Here is a 20,921-nt window from a genome sequence, read left to right as displayed (position 1 = left end):
CCCAAAGATGAAAACATGCATGCTAATTCACTAGCCGTCTCAGCAAGCTCCTTCAAAATCCCTGAGCCAATGTCGTTAGAATACCAAATCCAAGTCAAGTATTGGCCATCAATTCCTGATAACCTTCAAGTTATTGATGAATTCTCAAATATGAAAATTGAAGGAGATCAAAACGATATTCCAGAATTAAATCAGCAAAATCCATAAACTTCATTCAATCCTAAAATTCTTGATCATGTTATTATCCAATTATATAATAATTTTATTCCTAAAGGATTAGTCCCATTGGAAAAATTATTTGATAATAATGATGTCTCTAAAAATACCTTGTTTCACTCGGCTGAAGAACAAATCGAAGAATGTAATATTGGGACTTTGGATGATGTGAGAAACGTTAAATTATCTTCAACTTTTCCTTTGTATGTTAAAGTCAATTACCTAAATCTTCTTAATAACTATAAAGATTTTTTTTCCTGGCCTTATAATGAATTGAAAACTTATGACACATCTTTGATTGAGAATAAGATTCCTTTGAAACCATAAGAAAAACCCTTTCAACGGAAGTTAATAAGAATTAATCCCATACTATTGCCAACCATTGAGAAGGAACTTAAAAAGATGCTTGATGCTCATATCATAGTTCCTTTAAGGTATTCTAATTGGGTAGCCAACCTAGTTCCTGTTAGGAAGAAGAATGGTGAGATTAGGTTATGTGTAGATTTATGAAACCTGAACAAATCATCCTTAAAGGATAACTATCCATTGCCTAATATGGACCATCTACTTTAGAAATTTTCAGGGGCTAATAGGATTTCTATGCTAGATGGATTTTTTGGTTATAACCAAATTATAGTAAGTGAAGCTGACCAAGACATAACTACTTTCACCACTCCTTGGGGTACATTTATGTATGCCAGAATTCCATTCGGGTTAACCAATGCTGGAGCAAATTTCCAGAGAGCTATGGATTTAGCATTTGTAGGTAAAACATCTGAATTTACTGTCATTTATTTAGATGATTTAACTGTTTTCTCTTATTCTGATGAAAGTCATTTAAAACACTTGAGCAAGGTTTTTGATAGGTGCAGGAAATTTGGCATATCCATCAATCTGAAGAAATATTTGTTTGCTGTGAAGGAAGGGAAATTACTAGGGCATATTATCTCCAAGGAGGGAGTTATAATTGACCCAAAGAGAGTTTCAGCTATTCAGACCCTATCTCTGCCAAGGAATAAGAAAGAGATTCAAACCTTCCTTGGAAAGATCAATTTTCTCAGAAGGTTCATTCCAAATTACGCTGAGATAGTTAAAGATATAACATATATGCTTAAGAAAAATAATGAAGTGAAATGGACAATCCCTGCTAGATATGTGTTGGGTGCAAGAATTGCATTGAACCAAACTCCTCAACACTTAATTGTCAACCCATGGGTTTCATAAACTTAGATATGAAGCACAGGAAATGCCAGAAGTGGTATGAAATTTTCCTATTCCAAAGCCTACTTCTTAAATGAAATGTTGCAAAATCAGAAAAAAAAAATAATATTAAAGACAATCAACACCTAAGCAATTCGAGCGCTAGAATGTAAAATAATAATTTGCGATGAAATCAAGTAAAGGAAATTTCACACAACTGGAAACAATATTAAATGCTTAAATGAAATACTATGTTTATCTTCAGTATAGATGGTTAATAGTTTAACAAGTGGGCCCTTGCAAATATCTCTTTCCCAATTGATCTTCCTTCTACACCAAGCAACCTGTTCTTGTACTATTGCAACCTGCTTGCACTAGTGCAGGTACAATACTTATGTGAAAAAGTATATTTTACCTTCTTTACTAAATACATATGTCTTTATGGAGATGCTCTAGGCCTCAAAGCTTAGAGCACTCTGTTCCTATGATAAGAGACCAACTCTTGCACCGAGACAGAGCTTCCTTCACCAAAGTTCCAATTTACTTTCGAAAGAATTAAAAGGCGTGTTGAAAAGAATTGCAATTACAAGCTAGATTCTGAGATAAATTACATGTGAAAAAGAATTCTTTAATTAACTGAACTTCACAATGAAAGTAAACTCCATAAAGCAAAAACAATTCAAAATAATCAAGCAGCAGTCAAAGTAATTTGCATGCATCAACTAACTTTTGGCAATTCACTTATAACATTTATGTTCCTTTTACTTAAGTCATAAACTACAAGTCTAAAGTATGGTGTTTGTAATAATGTTCTTTCTTAATTCATGTAAAGATCCTTCAGAAGTATAATTCTTAACATTGAGAATGATTACTTGAATTGAAAATACGTTTGCTTGCGGGAATAAATGAAATTATAAGCAGGAAAAGGAACATAACACTTGTTGTAAAGTAAACCCAGAGTGTAGGAAACTACATGCACTGGTACAAGAATAATCTTCCTGCATGACCCAAGCGGAAGCAAACTAAGACAGAAATTGCAGGGAATAATTGTAGGAAGGAAATTACAAGAAAGCAATTGCAGGAAATAAATTGCAGGAAAGAAATAAACTTAATTAAACTTCCAAAATACGGATTAATTCACGCTTGACTATGAAATGAATTTAAATCAGGACTTCAGAAATAAACATAAGAGAAATCCAAGCCACGCAACTGCAAATGAATAAATGTTCACATAGAATTTTTAAAAGGCGAAAGCACAAGGGTAAACGAATTGGGTTGGCTAGGCCCTAGCCAACCAACTCGTTTCCCATTTAGGAAACGAAACAGTTCAGCACTTAATCATGCATGAAATAAAAATTAAACACAACACGAAGAAAACATGGTGCATTCCTTGTATTAACTTGATCAGCAAATATACATGATAATGCGAGTCCATCCCAAAACCGAGGGCGATACAAAATTACAAAGTAAATGAAATTACAACTCAGAGATCACTAGCTTGGCTCTACCTACAATCTACGTTATATACAGTCTCTCGGCCTTAGCCATATTCTGCTAATTACAGTCATTTCCTATTCAAGCATTTCGGTCGAACGAACTAATAAACAACATTGCAAAAGCAGCTAATGGTTATAATAAGCCACAAACTTTGTTGGTCGTAGACCATATTCTTGGAAAGCATCCCTGACTATATGTTGCCAATGTCCATCCTCAGATAGTATGCAATCAAACTAGGAGTCATGGATAAAAAAACGTTCGTGTGGAATATCACGGAGATCACGGAGCAGCATCGTTGGCAGTGTAGGAATCTTTCTGCACTGATCATGCTAAATAATGAATAACACTTAGTTCTTCAATTACTTTTAGGAAAGTTAAACATAAGTTACAAGAGATACTAAAATGTATGAAATATATGTAAAGTAATTAATAAAGCACTTAATAAATCTTAATTATGATACGCAAATTATATGTAAGAATAGATGATTATCTTTGACTAGTGAAGGAATCAAAGGGTTAAATAGAGATAAAACAGAGGTTAAGGCTTATGGGAACAGGGTAAAAATAAAGCAATTTGGGACACCAACATCCTCCCATCCCTAAGTTGTTGTGTGTCCTCACACAACATTTTACCTTCTATAAAAAATCTTCAAAAATGGGTGGCCAGCTCTCAATCTTGTACTTCAATACTTATCCCTACTTTCACTACCTTTGGCTTTTTACCTCGGGCTCCTTTCAGCTAATTAGTCACCTTCTTGAGGCATTTGTAGCACTTGGAAGCCCGATACTTCCATACTTTCACTTGTTGTTTCTGCTTCTTGACTTCTGTGAGTAGCTCTACCTCGCCTTGCTTTTGCCAATTTTTCTCCTTCATGACCTGGTTCAAAGCCTCCAGGTCATTAACTTGTTGCTCTAATTCCACTATTCAGTTATTGAGGTAGAGGGTAGAGGGTTCCATGCTCAGATCCTCTAGTGTAGATACCTTCTCTGCAATGGACTCAAGGCAAGTCCCATGATCGTCGAGATTAAGGTCGTCTAGCATTTGCATTATGACATTGCCAAAAGTTTCTGCGCCCGGGGTTTCTGTATCAATAAGGGTTTTGGTGCCCTCCATATCCTTCATGCTAAGGGTTTCAGTACCTTGTGCACTTAACTTCACAGGGTTTTTAATGCCTTGTTCTTCCAATTCTTCAGGGGATTCAGTACCCTGTTCATTTAAACCAGCAGGGGCTTCAGTACCCTGTTCATAAACCACATTGAGGGTTTTGATGTCTTGTTCATCAAAATTGTTGAGGTTCTCCATGTGTTGTGCCTCATCATCCTCGTGACCCTTTGTCTGAACTTCTTCTGCACTCGGTGTCATCTTCTTCTTTCTTAATCTGTGAACAAGGGTAGACAACAATATGTCATCTTCCTTTTCCACATTCTCTTCGTTTACCATGGTGTGGGCCGCTGCATCTGCAAGCACTGAAAGGTTATGGTCTTTAGGTGAAACCTGAGGTGATTCATCAATCATAATCGGAGAGATTGACCAATATTGATTCGTCCCTTGAGAGATAGTCTTCTTCCTTGTCAAGGTTATGGGTTTTCTTTTCTTTGCTGAGGGTGGAGTGTCTTCGACAAACTTCGTTTTCGCTTGGACTGATGTGCTTTTACCTTTTTTCTTGGCAGGGGATGGTGTCTCTACCTTCCTTTTCTTGCTTGTACTCATGCTAGCAGACTTCCCTGCACTCCTCGCCCGAAACTCCTTCAGGAATGCCTTCCAGGTCACTCCCTTCTCTTCCAACACTTTCTTGACGAGGATTGTGATAAGCCCATGATGATATAGCTCATATGTGACTTGGCTTGCGTTCCTACTCTATACACCTTTCACCATTTTCTCGAGACTTTAGAGAAGGTAGTAGGGAAAATTAATCATTTTCCCCGACTCAAAGTGCAACAACAATCTCATGTGGTACACAAATGATAATGTGTAACATCCCTCACAGGTCACAAACTTTGTAGTATGTACAGGAGGTCTCGCCATTTTCCAAGCATGGCGCTTTTCAAAATCCCATTCTTCCTGTTAACTTTAAGCTTTTTGTCACTCACAAGCCGACGCCATCATTTCTTTTCAAGCCACTCCTTTTTGAACCACTGCTCCCCTGTAGTTGGAAAGCCTATAGCTCATGCAATGGACTCCTCTGTGACTTCAAATTCTAATGAGCCGACCCTAGCTCAGCCTCCTTCAAACGTCTTCACAAACTCTAGCACCACGACCATGTTAAAGCCATCGAACTTCTGCAAAAATGGAAGGAATCTAGATTCTTGCAATAGTGTAAGACTGTTCCAGTATTCTGCAGTCTGTTCTATCTCCTTCAAGGATGATGGCTCATTTCTTACAGGTGCCATGTTTGATTTACCACAATTCCCTATCACAACCTCAAAAGGATTTTAGTGAGTGATACCAACGGTTTCTGAGAATTTTATGCTGGAGGTCCATCCATCCTTCGTCTTTTCAGTCCCATCCAATCGATCATGTTTAATGATAAAAGAACAACTCCTTGGTTCAGATGCAGATATGTATCATCCTGCTACGGGTGAGCAATAATGATTGGATGTGGTGAAGGCTTATGCGGCGGTGGTGTAACAGTCATAATGATAGGGTTAGGAGGTAAGACAATGATGAACAAGTGATGGGAGATTAGTTCAAAGGGAAGTGAGTTATGAGTTTTCGAACAACTTGTACTATCCCACAACCTACCTCATAATTCAATTAAGACATATTTCAGTATTCATTAAAAAAAATTAGATTTCAGAACCCAATATATCATGTACTTTAAAAAATTCCTAAGTCGGTAAATGATAAAACAAAGTATCAATTAAAATATATAATGCTATGATTTATCATTGTAGGAATCACTCATGTGCAAAGTAATAAAATTCCATAAACATTCTTCATAAGATGCTCTTGTACAGTGTGAAATTTGTTTTACACTTGCTTCCACAGTCAGCCACGCTGCTGCACTGATCCTGCTTGCACTGCATCTTGATTGAATTTCACATCTTGCACCAGGGATTTTACCATAATAGCAATTCTAATAGAACACAATTCTATAGATGGAAAAAAAATTGCCTCAATATACAAGAAAATTTTTATCTGCCATCCTTTGGTGTTTCATGAGCATGCCTTCTGGATTGACTGCATCAAATTCTGCAACCAATTTATGAGGGAATAAAGAAGTGGGAAAGGGGTGAATTTCAGAATGGGAAGGAACATTACTACAGGGATTCCAAGAACCATATCACCAAGAGGGATAAACAAGAATGGGATGTGGAAAAAATTCAGGGGAAACAAAGGGATTTTACGAGATCGAGTAAGGGTAGTTTTATTTAGAAGAAAGTGGAGGGTAATTCATTGGGGATTTAGAAAAAGAAAAATAGTGGGAATCATGAAACAAGAAAATAGAAGAAAGGCAAAATTTTATCTTCAAGGTTTGCCTACACTGGTGCTGGAAAAAGTAATTGCAATGGGAATTAAGCATTTACTTGGATAAAAATTTCCATGCTAGTTACCCCAAATTTGGGTAAGGGTTGGGTTCCTCTTCTTCTTCGTGGCAGCCAACATATCTAAAAATCAAGTAACATTCCCCTTTTATTGAATTTATATCTTCCTACCAGCATGCTTGTGTTCATTTTTTTCTTTTATTTTTTCTTTTTATTATTATTTTTTTTCTAGTGAGGAAAATAAAGAATCAAATATTCAACAAGTTGGTGCTACCACCTACCGACTCCTTTTTAAGATTGTTATTGGACTTGCTACATAAAATCTCCTTTAGTAAGGGGCTGAAAATATACCTTCAATCTATGCCCATTTACCACGAACACGGAATTCTGTCCATCAATAGTTTGTTAAGAAATTTACTGTATAACATAAATAATTACTGAGAGGAATAAATATAAAAATAACCAGCAACAACCATAAACACATAAACACAAATGTTTATCTAGGAAAACCCCAAATCCGGGGAAAAACACAACCTAATAAGATCTTATGAGCATTGGCCAAAACCCTGGTCAATCCAACCAAGTGAGCCTTCACCACTCACCTCCAATCCGACCAAGTGAGCCTTCACCACTCACCTCCAATCCGACCAAGTGAGCCTTCACCGCTTACCTCCAGGCCTTGCATTACAATGAAGTCCTTCCAGCCTTTTATAAGCTCCATTATATATAATACCATGGGCAGAATAATATGGGTTCACAATACCATGTGCCCCAAAACCATCATTGTTTAACCTGGTCAACTTTGACTCTATCCTGAGTCAAGTTTACTTAATAATTCCCCCCTTAAACTTGACTTGGGATTCCTTGACTAACTCCAGCCAAACCTGCTAAGTGAGACAATCTCGCTCACTCTAGCTCTTACCCCCCTCAGATGCTTTACCCAGGGTATTATTAACCCGACATCCCCCCTATCACCTAAGTCTAACCCAGACTTTACCCATGATCACCGAGGGGTACACATGCCTTACCAGGTCTTATAGTAGCATGCCCATTTACATGCAATAATTTTGACTTCATTATTTTTTTTTTTTGTTTATTGTTGCTAAGATTTTGATCCATCCTCTCTTAATTTGATTTGCTCAAAAAACATCTATCAAACTGCTCCAACTGCGAGCTCGAGAACCTCGTAGATTCCATCCTCTCTCAATTTGATTTGCTCAAAAAACTTCTATCAAACTTCTCCAACTGCGAGCCCGAGAACCTCGTAGATTCCAGCTCCAGTGGCCTCACGTAGCAGATAACAAACAATTTTCGAAGCAGCATGAATCCCGAACAATTTGTCAGCATGTTCCAAACCGGTAAATATCGCAAATGCACTGCGATCCCTGGCAGTTACAGCACTATCTTCCGCACATTCTCCTCGAGGTTCTTCCGCATATGATTGTTCCACCATTATTTTCAGACCCAGATCTGTAAAAAGGCTGCATTGATCTCATCAGGCACTATAAACCCCTGGCATCAAAGAATCCCTTTGAAGCCAATATCTGGCTCTAATACCAGTTGTTAAGAAATTTACTGTATAACATAAATAATTACTGAGAGGAATAAATATAAAAATAACCAGCAACAACCATAAACACATAAACACAAATATTTATCTGGGAAAACCCCAAATCTGGGGAAAAACCCAACCTAATAAGATCTTATTAGCATTGGCTAAAACCCTTGTCTAGTCAATTTAATGTCTTAAATTGCTCTACATAAATTATCAATCCAAAATTAATCAATACCTTCAGAAAAGTGAGAAAATAACTTATTCATTTCATTGATTCAAAATTATTATTTTTTCTTGACATGCAGCGACTTAGTGTGGCGACTCAGTGTGGCGACTTTGTGATAACACTCAACTTGACTTCTCTTTGACCGGGGTCTTTTTCATCAAATTTGACCGAATGAATAGGACACCATCCATGTACTACCATTCCCCCAGCTACCCATGTGGCTTGTTTTGCTTGATGACACCTGCAACCTAGAATTTAACAAAACAGCTGCGGAAAGTTAAGTCAGCTGCGGAAAGTTGAATCAGCTGCGGAAAGTTAAGCCAGCTGTGGAAAGTTGGATCAGCTGCGGAAAGTGGCTGGAATAGTCAACCATCAATTTTGAAATTTGTTTTTATTGTCTGCATTTAGGAACTCTGTGAATGGAGCAAAAAAGTTTTATTGATGGACTTATAAATTGATAAACAGCCTATAACCATGATCATAACTATTTGGCATTTTCATAGACTTAGGCCCTTCTGGTTTTGCCCTTAATAACCGACCCCTCCTTTCCTTTGTTTAAAATTCAATCTGGAATTCAACTATGTGTGATGGTTTAACAGAGGTAAGATGACTATGTTGCAAGGTTTATAGAAGAACAATGGCTGAAAATGGAAGATGGATATGGGTAACGGGAGTGTTCAGGAGCTGTAAGCAGAAACAGAGGATAAGCAGCCGAGATGAGTTCACAAAATGAAATGGAGACGTATGCGACCGAGGTACAGCTTTAACACAATGGTAGGGTAGTGAAGTGGAGTTGGAATTTTTGAACTGAACGACTTCGTGAGAGACGTTACACGTTGATGAAATGGTTGCACAAAGTACGGTGGAGAGAAGCCGTATGAGTTTTAAACACGTCTTTGTTGCTAGTCGTGAAACTGAAACACAGTCACACGTTGCATGGGACTGTTAGTTATTAAAGACATGTAATTAAGCTTGAATAATAGCACATAGTTGATTCCTATTTGGATTTCTCTTCCTCAGGCACGTGGAATTGAATCACACATCAAACTATCAGTTAATTAACTCAAATTCCGTTTTTCTTCACGCGACAGCAAAAAATAAGCTCCAAAGAACCAAGGATTTCTCCCAGACCGCCACAAATTTCTTTAAATGGTTTATGGGTTATCTAATTAACCCAGTTGGAAAAAAAACCCATGTTTTAGTTTTTTCAAATTCGTCTCTGTTTAGGCAAATCGAGCATTTGAAATTTGACATTTTTCTGTTGTTTTGCTTTTTTTCTGAGTTTTACTGTTCTGCAGGTGTATTACACAGGTACAATGAAAAAGTTGAAGAATTGGGGCGACTGATAGTCACAGGTTTGTTATCTGAAAATAGAATAATGAGCCAATCGTTGATCTATTTTAGTCAATATTTAGAAATGTCAAATGATGACGCCCAACCCACAGGTTGCCAAACAATTGTTGTAGCGTTGTTTTTAATAATGGTACCTTGGATTTTTAAAACAACGACTTAATAATTTTGTTGAAGCTTGCAGCTTAGATCGTTTATATCGTAGGTTTTGTAGGTGGTGGAAATCTAAGTGGAAGCAATAATTGTATTGAGCTCATTGATTCATTTTAACTCAAGTCAATCTCCAAATAATTATGGTGAATGCTGAACTCATCCCCTGAAGTAGATCTGCAATCTGATGGATATAATGGCAGAGGAACTTGGCTCCAACAGTAAGAGAATTTGACCCCTGAAATAAGATAAAATTCAGCTAACAAATTTGTCCTTCTGTCAGCAAATGTAATCAGCTTACATGCTCTCGCCCTTGGAGAAAAATGACTACTCTGCCCTCAATAATTTAATGGATCACCAGAAGCTACCTTCAAGAATTCAACCCTCTGTTTCTAACTGATAATGTAGCTATCCAAAGGTGAAATCAACTCAAAAATCTGCCACTAAATGATGAATGCCTCCTACAGGAATCAACCTCCAAAAATGCACAATTCGGTCCTCAAACAAGGAGCACAATCCACCTGAACAATAATAAATTTCAGCCTCTAAAAAGAAATTTCGAGGCCCCTTGATGGAGTTATCATGGATTCTTCAAATTTTCATTCACCTCCTCATTGTTACCTAATCGTTTTAACATTCGATCCCCTTTTTTTTTCTCTCACATATACAGTGCATTTTTTTATGTTGCAGGTTTATTTCAGGCCAAAGCTTGAACAGGGAGGCAGATTTACTTGTTGAAGCCACAGTGAAAAGCTAGGATTCAAGATGGCCATAATTTTTCTTCTTTTTTTTCTTTCTCTGAAATTGTAAATTTTTATAATAAGAATTAATGGTTTTCAATTTCAGGCAGCAAAGTCTTCAAGAAAAACATGTTAAAAACGGGACTTTGACTGAGGTCTTAGGCTGGTTTTTCATTGATCTGAGCTGGGTGACTAGGATAGGATCCATGTCAGAATGATTCTGGAGATGCCCATGTGGTCGGTTTTTTCATTGGATGCCTGTAACCTGCTAAACCTTGAAACAGCTGTGGAATTCTCAACTAGCTGCGGAATCAGGGCAGTTTCCGCAGCTAAGTTGCAAAACCTTATTAAAACAGGATACAGTGTTTTGAAGACCACTACAAACCATAACCAGACAATTTTGGACAATTTGAACCTATCAAAGCAGTTGAGTTTCATTTTTTCATTTTTTTTTTTTTTATTGAATCAATTGAAATGATGAAGTTTATTTTGTCTCCTCTTTTTTTTTTTCTTTTCTTTTTTTTTACATAACAATTCTTTTTCTGATCCTCCAGATCACACAAAGTGCAAGAGGAGAGCATACTCAAGAATTATTAATTTTTTTTTTCTTTTTTTACATAACAATCCTTTTTCTGATCCTCCAGATCACACAAAGTGCAGGAGGAGAGCATACTCAAGAATTGTTAATTTTTTTTTTAGATGTAAGAAATAAGGTCTCCTAATTACACTTCCCCGGCAACGGCGCCAAAATGTCTAGTCAATTTAATGTCTTAAATTTCTCTACATAAATTATCAATCCAGGTATCGTAAACTGATGAAGTGTGGTGCACCATATGTGCTTAGTTAACCTTTTTCTTACTTCGTTGTTTTATAGATTTTATTTTGTTTTGGGGTTTTGTTTTTGTTGGTTTCCTAAAGTGTCTAATGCAAATGGAAATCCTATTCTAAGGTCTTAAGAATACTTTTAAAGGACAAGTATGGATAGATATTTCAAGACAAGGCCTATGTCCCTAATGGTAACTTCCAAAACTTAACACTTCAAAAGATCTTAAAACATGTTATTGATGGAATTAGTACTTAAACAAAAGTGTAAATATGCAGCTACTTCAATCAAAATAGAATGCAATAACCAATCAATGAGCTAGTGACTATGAAACCCAGTATCCTTGCTGCTGTATAAAAAGAAAACTGAAGAAAGTAAAAACTGAACTTAAAGCAACTCAAAGACTGAAAGCAAAGCAACTAATTCACACTACTTCAACTCTTCTGATCCTTTACCCTTCAGCTCAATCTACCTTATGGGAAGCAATCATGAACAAGTTAAGCAATATGATATCTAAATTGCATAAAGGAAACTAATCACACTACTTCAACTCTTCTGATTCTTTACCCTTCAGCTCAATCTACCTTATGGGAAGCAATCATGAACAAGTTAAGCAATATGATATCTAAATTTCATAAAGGAAACTAATCACACTACTTCAACTCTTCTGATCTTTTACCTTCAGCTCAATCTACCTTGTGGGAAGCAATCATGAACAAGTTAAGCAATATGATATCTAAATTGCATAAAGGAAACTAATCACACTACTTCAACTCTTCTGATCCTTTACCCTTCAGCTCAATCTACCTTATGGGAAGCAATCATGAACAAGTTAAGCAATATGATATCTAAATTGCAGGAAAGTAAATGAGAAAAACAAAACTAATTGAAATAACAATGCTGGAATTAGAACTCAAAAAAAATAAATCAGCAAAAGGACAAGATGATTTCGTCATGTCATTAGTCATAAAAATCTATGTGCATTACTAACCTACAATCAACCGGTTGAACACACTTGCATGAATTAAAATTGCATGAATGAAAAATCTAATCTATCAAACTTGAAAGCAATTAAATGACATAATGAAATCAAAGCAAAATTACAAAATGAAATCTACTCTACCTTACATTCTAATATGCTCCATGAAATCTACTTCACATCTCCTTCCATGTTGAGAACATCAAAGCTTTCTTCAAATTCTTCAAAATTATAAAGTACAACAAAGTTCTCCAAAGCTTTCAAAAGCCATCAAGGAAGAACTAAAAACTCCAAGCTAAAGAACTCACAAGCTAAAAAGACTAATAACTAAGCTTCCAAATGAAGGAGAGAGATCTCCTATTTATACAAAAAGATGAGAAGCCATCTCATTAATGAGAATCCATGAATCTCTCCCTCTACCTCTAGAGTCCTAATCAAAATAGGAACTGATAAGACACATGTCTTCTTAGAGTTACAATACAATTAGGAGATGTGACACATATCCTCATGATCCCATGATTCTTTCCACTGAAATTCGAATTTGGCCTTAGAGTGCCACATAAGAGTCTTCTAGAAGCCTCCTTTCAACCTACACATGTCAACAATCTCAACCCATTTGTTAGGTATAAGCATATGAACATTATTTTCTAATGTTTAACCACAAATTCACTTAAAAGGCTTAGAAATAATAAAGATTGGAAAAACATAAATGTGGCCCAATGATAATGAAAGTGGGATGAATGTGGTGACATAGTAGTGAAATGGAGGTGATATAATGGACATAATAGTGAAAGTGTAATGGAAATGAATGACATTTTCAAGACTCAACAACCCTGGCCAATCCGACCAAGTGAGCCTTCACCGCTCACCTCCAGGCCTTGCATTACAATGAAGTCCTAGCCTTTTATAAGTTCCATTACATACAATACCACAGGCAGAATAATATGGGTGCACAATACCATGTGCCCCAAAACCATCATTGTTTAACCTGGTCAACTTTGACTCTATCCTGAGTCAAGTTTACCTAACATAGTTTTAATTTCTACTGCTCCATTTTCAAACACTTTGACCACCTCATAGGGTCTCATCCAACATGTATGGAATTTCCCTTTAAAATATTTGAATCTAGAATCGTAAAGGAGCACCCAATCACCTGGTTGGAATTGCTTCTTCTGGATGGACTTGTCATGCCACTTCTTGCGTTGTTGTTGAACCAAGATGTTTTGTTGAACAGCATCCCATCAAAATTCATCTAACTAATTCAGCTGTAGAAGACGTTGTTGTTGTGCTTCAAAGAGATCTAGCCCCAATTGGACTACAGTCATGAAAGTCTTGATCTGGAATTCTATTGGCAAGAGGACTTGTTTCCCATACACCAACTCATATGTTTTGTGTCCTGTGATGTTCCTCCAAGTGGTTCAGTATGCCCACAATGCTTCCAATAATTTGTCAGCCCAATCCTTTCTGCAAATATTTACTATATTTTTGAGGATGGACTCAAACACCTTGTTTGTGGACTCCACCTGACCATTTGCTTGCGAGTGATATGGTGTAGATTTCCTGTGCCATATTTTGTACTGCTCCATCACACCCTGTACCAGATTAGAAATAAACTACGGTCCATTGTCATAAACAATTCTCTTGGCACACACAATCTAGTAAATATTTCAGTAAAAAGAAAATCATCAACAACTCTTTCAGTAGCAAAAGAAACAGCTTTAGCTTCTACCCATTTTGTAACGTAACCTGTACAAACCAAAATATGTTTTTTATTTAATGATGTTGGATTTAATTGTCCTACAAAATCAATGGCCCATTTTTCAAAAGGCTCAATCATAACCTGAGGACATAAAGGCATTTCATTGGTTTGATTAGGTTGGCCAATTCACCGACAGCTGTCACATCGCTTGACGTACTGTTTGTCATCCTTAAACGAGGGCCAAAAATAGCTAGCTCGTAACACTTTGTATGAATTCCGCTTTTTAGTGAAGTGACTCCTGCAAGGTTCATCAAAGGCAAATTTTAAAATATCAAACACTTCTTCCTCTCTTACACATCTACGGATAATGAGATCTGCTCCGGTGTAAAAGAGGTCTCCTTGAATCCAGGAATATGCAGCGCTTTTCTGTATGATATTCCGCTTTTCACAAGCAGATAAGTGAGGTGGTAATTTTCCAGTGACTAAATAGTTAGCTATGTCAGCAAACCATGGGGATTTTGTTGACACAACAAAAAGATGTTTATTAGGAAAATCATCATCAACAGGAATTGCTTCACCAGGATTATTTAATCTTGAAAGATAATTTGCTACTACATTAGATTTTCCTGGTCTATCAATAATGGTAATATTAAATTCATGTAACAATAATAACCACCTAGTCACTCTACCGCTAGTTAATGGTTTATTCATCAAATATCTTATAGTGGAATGGTTAATATGCACAAAGAATTCATCTCTTGTATTATAATGTCTGAATTTATTAATGGAAAAAATTACAGCTAAAAACTCTTTCTTAGTAACTGTATAATTTAGTTCAGCAGGTGACAAGTTTTTACTAATGAAATAAATAGAATAAGATTGTTTTTCTTCTTGTCATAAATTTTCACCAATAGTAGTATCTAAGGCATCAGAGGAAATATGAAATGGCAGGGACCAGTTTGGTCCTCTCAAAACTAGTGCCTGGACTAGTTTTTCCTTCAATGTCTCAAAGGAATGTTGGCAACTTGTGGACCAAGAACACTCACTATCTTTAGCCAAAAGTCGAAAAATGGGGGTAGCTATCTGTGAGAAATTCTCAATGAATCTCCTATAGTAGCCCACATGTCCTAGAAAACCTCTCACTTCCCTTTGAGTTTTGGTTATAGGAAGACTCAAAATAATTTCTATTTTTGCAGGGTCAACCTGGATACCTTTTTCAGAAATAAGATGGCCAAGAACCACCCCTGCCTTGCAAATTAATCTACATTTTTTATCTCTCAAGGTGAGATGAGCTTCTTGGCAGCAAAGAAGAAATTTTTCTAGATTCTTGAGGACTTCCTGAAATGAATCACCAAACACAGAAAAGTCATCCATATAGATTTCTGCACACTCAAGGTCAGCAAAAATGGCCAAGACTTCCCTTTGAAAGGTAGTCAGGGCATTACATATCCAAAAGGGAAGCACTCAGTAAGCAAATGTACCCCATGGACATGTAAAAGTGGTTTTTTCTTGATCCTCGGGTGCGATCTATATCTGGTTATACCCACTAAAGCCATCTAGAAAACAAAAGTACTTCTTACCAGCAAGGGTATCAAGTACCTGATCGATGAAAGGAATGGGGAAGTAATATTTGAGAGTGGATTTGTTCAATTCTCTATAGTCAATACAAATTTGCTATCTCCCATCTTTTTTCGAGACTAAGACCAATGGAGAGACCCACTAGCTGTCAGAAATAGGATAGATAAAATCAGCATCTAAGAGTTTTTGCAATTCTTCCTTTACAACATCTCTTAGAGCTAGGTTCATTTGCCCTTGGGGTTGACGGAAAGGTCGGGCTCCATCCTAAATATAGATATGGTGGGTACGAGTTTCAGGAGGGATGCCTTTCATATCTTCATAGCCTCATGCAAAGGCATCAAGATGGTTTTGCAACAAATTCACAAGCTGCTCTTACTGGGAAGAATCCAAGTCTGAACTGATATGCAAGGATTTACTTGGACTAATCTCAACAAGAGTGGTATTAGGCTCAAGAGTACACAAAGGTGTCACTATAGATGGTGGTGAGGGAGGTAGAGAGTCATATCTTTCTTGAAAATATAGAATAAAAATCTGACTCAATGACTCAAAATGGGGCATATTGTCTAGATTGTTCAAGAAGTCTTGAATCTCACCCTCCTGCGAGAACTCAACATTCTGATGTATCAAGGAAATAGGCTGAGTCTCCTTATCGCTACTATAGTCTAACCATAAAGTGCCTTGGAGCTCCTAAATGGATCTTGCGGGTGGATACGAGGTGACCTGATTCCTAGAATCTCCATGGGAAATATACATGTCACTAGAATAGAATCCGATATAAGCATCGGCCGTAGCAAGCCATGGTCATCCTAAGATCAAGGGATGTCCTCCCACAGGGTTCTTTGGCTGAAGCACAATTAATTTTGTGGAATATTCCCAAGAGTCTAGAGAAACGACCACATCATCCAACACCCCTTCTGGCTTGATTTTAGATATGTCTGCTAGTTCAAGCATAGTGGGAGTAGGACGAATATGGAACAATCCAAGTTGATCCATGGTTTGCTTGGTCATAACATTAATGGCTACCCCTAGGTCTATAAGTACATTGGAGACAAGGACATCACCTATCTGAACAGAGACAACAAGGTTTCTGGGGTCGGTATATTTCTCCATGTGCATACACCCCATCATTAACTCTGTTGCTCTACCAACAAATTGAATGGTTTAAGGTTCTAATATTCTCCTTCCTGGCTTCTTGAGATAGATTTCCGTAATGATTTTTGCGCAAAAGTGGATCTCTTTAATAGCTTGGAGCAAAGGTACATTTATAAAGAGGTTCCTAAGCTCAGAAGCCAAGCTAGACTCGGGAATGGGGTATTTCTATTCTACAATTAATCTCTCTAGGTAGGGAGGTTAGTTGGAAGAAGATGGAAAAGGCTCAAAAGGTACGAGGATAGGTTGGATGGTGTCAAGTTTTTCGGAATGATTAGGAGTTTCCTCCTCACATTTCTCGTTGATAATCACCATAGGCTTCTTTTGATTTTTTGAGGTTACTATCTCCCCTCATCTCAATTGAAGGTCATTGAATCCAACTGGCATGGACTAATATCTGGATGAGGAAAGTGGGTTCATTGAATGGATCATATGTAACACTTTGTTATTGGGGTTGGGTAAAGGTTGGGCAAGCAACTGAGAAGGTTGAAATGGTGGAGGTAAAGGCAATGGTGGAATTGGCTAAGTCAGCTAAGGTAATGATGGTTGTGGCATTGGTTAAGGTGCATATGTAGGAGGGTATGACAGCATAGGTGCAGGATGGGAATGGTGTGAATGATATGAATGGTTGGTCCCTCTCCATCCTTGTTGCAAATATTGGGAGGGTTGTCCATAATGATATTGGTTCCCATGCTACGAATGTTGAGAGTAATTCTTGTTATGATAGGAATATGAATGTACATTATAACCAAAAAAATGTGATGGAGGTTCAGGAGCCATATATGCACTTACCTGAGGCCAATTTCTTCGTGCTCCCATAGCATGCAGCGATTTGGCTTCAGGTTGTCCTCCTTCAAGTACAACTTTCAGCCTAGGTATGGAGGGACATTTTTCCATGGCATGGTTCTCTGTACAAATTGAACATTTATTAGTTTCTTTAATATCGAGAGGACATTCTCTTAAAATATGATTTCTTCTACATTTTGGACAAAAAATAGACAATGACTCTTGTTCCTCTACAAGTTTTTGCTAAAACTTCAAAGAGTCTAATTTTTTACTAACAGTATTCATTATTTCAATTTTCATATTGTCCATTTTGTTTTCTAATCCAATAATCACAGCATTAGTAGATTTGGTTTTCTTATTTCTATTCTAAATTCCTTTAACAGATCTATATTGGTTCCTCGAGAATTTCCTGCACAAGTCACAGATTTGATCAAAAGATTTTTGAGCAATATCCCCTTGTCATAATAGATTTAGATTATTCCTAGCATCGTCAGTAAGAGAACAAGGTTCTAATGGTACTTAGATAAAATTTGTGCTTTGACCTTTGGAGGATGTATAGGAATCTCTCCAAGTAGTCCTCTAGAGTCTCATCATCATTTTGCACAATAGTAAAGATTTCATCTTGAATATCTCTAGTCTTACAATATTCCTGATATTTTGACAAGAACACTCTCTTCATTTGTTCCCAAGAAGATATAGTGTTTCCTCCTAGTCCCATGAACCTACGGAGTGTTGTGTCCTTGAGAGTTACAGGAAACAACGTTAACTTTTGGGCATCAGATGAATAATCATAACTTCTACACAAAATATAAAACTCAAATAGGAAAGAGTTTGGATCTTCATGTACCTTACCATAGAAACAAGGAAGAGATGATGGTGAAATATTTTTCATTTGTACTTGTGTATCTGGATCGACAATTGGGAATCCAAAAGTGGGTTGTTCCTCAATTACCTGATTTTCACCATTTCCTTCTGCATGGTCTTCCTGATCTTCCATTTTTGTTCTTCCACATGAACCTCTATCAACAGGCTAAGAAGGCTAACTATGGGTTCTAATAGTCCCCTTCTTCCCCTTTGTGGGTTGTGTCACACCTGGACCACTGCTGTCAGAGCCCAAGTGAATCGTTCATGTGTGATGAGTCTGGGTTTGTTTGGACTTTATGCCTGCAAAAGAAGGCCCAATATGAGATTTGGTTTTAGATTTATCATTGTTTCTATGGCCCCTAGTGGGTTTCGGACCCCTACCTCTTTTAGGCATTCATTTCAAAAAATGACAAAACAAAATTCCAATAAAAATGTTGCGATTTAAAAATAACTGGAAACCTACAAATTCCTTCAATAAAAATAGAAGCACACTACAGAAAAAATAATAGCACAATTACCTCTATTGCAAAAAAGGGAAAATTCTTACCAATTCAAATCAGCTCCCTGGCAACGGCGCCAAAACGTTGGGTGCAAGAATTGCAATAAAGCAAACTCCTCAACCCTTAATTGTCAACCAGGGGTTTCGTAAACTTAGAGACAAAGCACAAGAAATGCTAGAAGTGGTATGAAATTTTCCTATTCCTAATTCTACTTCTTAAATGAACTGTTGCAGAAACAAATAGAAAACAATCTTAAAGACAATCGACACCAAAGCGATTCTAGTGCTGGAATGTAAAAAAATAATTTGCGAGGAAATCAAGTAAAGGAACTTTCATACAACTGGAAGCAATCTTAAATTCTGAAATGAAATACTATGTTTATCTTTAGTATATATGACTAACAGTTTAACAAGTGGGCCCTTGCAAGGATCTATTTCTCGATTGATCTTCCTTCTACACCAAGCAACATATTCTTGTACTATTGCAATCTACTTGCACTAGTGCAGGTACAGTACTTATGTGAAAGTATATTTTACCTTCTTTACTGAAGATTTATGTCTTTATGGAGGTGCTCTAAGCCTCAAGGCTTACATCACTCTATTCCTATGGCAAGAGACCATCTCTTGCACCGAGACAGAGCTTCCTTCACCAAAGTTTCCAATTTACTTTCAAAAGAATTAAAAGACGTGTTAAAAAGAAATGCAATTGAAAGTTAGATTCTGAGATAAATTACATGTGAAAAAGAATTCTTTAATTAACTGAACTTTGCAATGAAAGCAAACTTCATAAATCAAACACAATTCGAAATAATCAAGCAGCAATCAAACTAATTTGCATGCATAAACTAACTTTCGGCAATTCACTTATAATATTTCTATTCATTTTTCTTAAGTCATAAACTACAAGTATAAAGTATGGTGTTTGTGATTGTTATCACCAAAATAGGTCCCTGATAGGCTACTGAACAGACTATCTCAGTGTAACTATTTCAAACCAATCTTTTAGCTAAGGCTTAGCCTCCTCAGCCTGAGAGGGCTCTCTCAAAGGATTAATGATATTGATTAAAGATATGGATAGATGGCTAACTCTATGGTTTGTGATTTTATATGTTTATAGGTTGAAGGATGAAGACTTACTACCATTGGGCTATGGAGTCGGTGATAGAGATAAAGATAAAAAATATCTCTTCTTATAAAACTGAGGCTTGTATATACTTCAATGAAAGAGTAACACATTCAGGAAAGTCTCAATAACTTGAAGTTCATAGAATTCAGAGCATGTGGGCATGAATTATGAGTAATGACACATCAAGGTATTCAAAAGGAAAGTATTAAAGTGATTCATCAGAGTTTAATACTTAAAGGAAGTCAGAGCATGAGTATCCATGAATTCTGAGCAATAAGTATTAAAACATTGAAGAAAAACATCCAAAGATAGGACCCAAGAACTCAATTCACCATAGTTTAACACTTAAAAGAAGTCAGAGCATGTTCCTCCATGAATTATGAGTAATAAGCATTAAGACTATGGAAGCAAAAAATATCAAAGATAAAAGATAAAGCTCACTGAAGTACACTAAGAATCTCATATTCAGAAAAGTTAAACTACTTCTCTATATATCAGTCCCTCCACTACATTTACAAAAGTAATCTTTTTCTATAACATTTTCCAACCCTTAAGGAATTCCAGCTGTTGTCTTTTATAGAGTTATAATTACAATCTTGGATTCCCTGATCCAACTTGAGGGAAATTCGAATTTCCTAGCTTGACACCTATTCTAACCATAAAACAGACTATTAATTACAAGTAACAGTTAACTGACTGTCTTAGTGTCCTAAAACAATTAGGAGAAAATTTCCTTATTATGACAAAAACAACCTTATCTAGTAATTAAACATTCTCTTTGACACCTATAACTCCATGAATTATAATTTTATGAAGCCTTTAACCTTGTTGTTAGATTCTGTTGACTCATCCCTTATATGTCCTGAAAACCAGGAACCTGTTTCCTGCATTTAAGATTTAACCTTCATTGATGCATTTTGAATCCATTTGATGACCAAATTGACCTTTTGAGACAAGCAATATGTGTTATCACTTCCATAGAACTTTTATCTTCCACC

This window comes from Pinus tabuliformis, chromosome Q (genome assembly GCF_031772625.1).
Source record: "Pinus tabuliformis cultivar Carrire ecotype Pingquan chromosome Q, CPIR1, whole genome shotgun sequence".
NCBI classification, from domain to species: Eukaryota; Viridiplantae; Streptophyta; class Pinopsida; order Pinales; family Pinaceae; genus Pinus; species Pinus tabuliformis.
Note: the sequence above shows the minus strand (reverse complement) of the source record.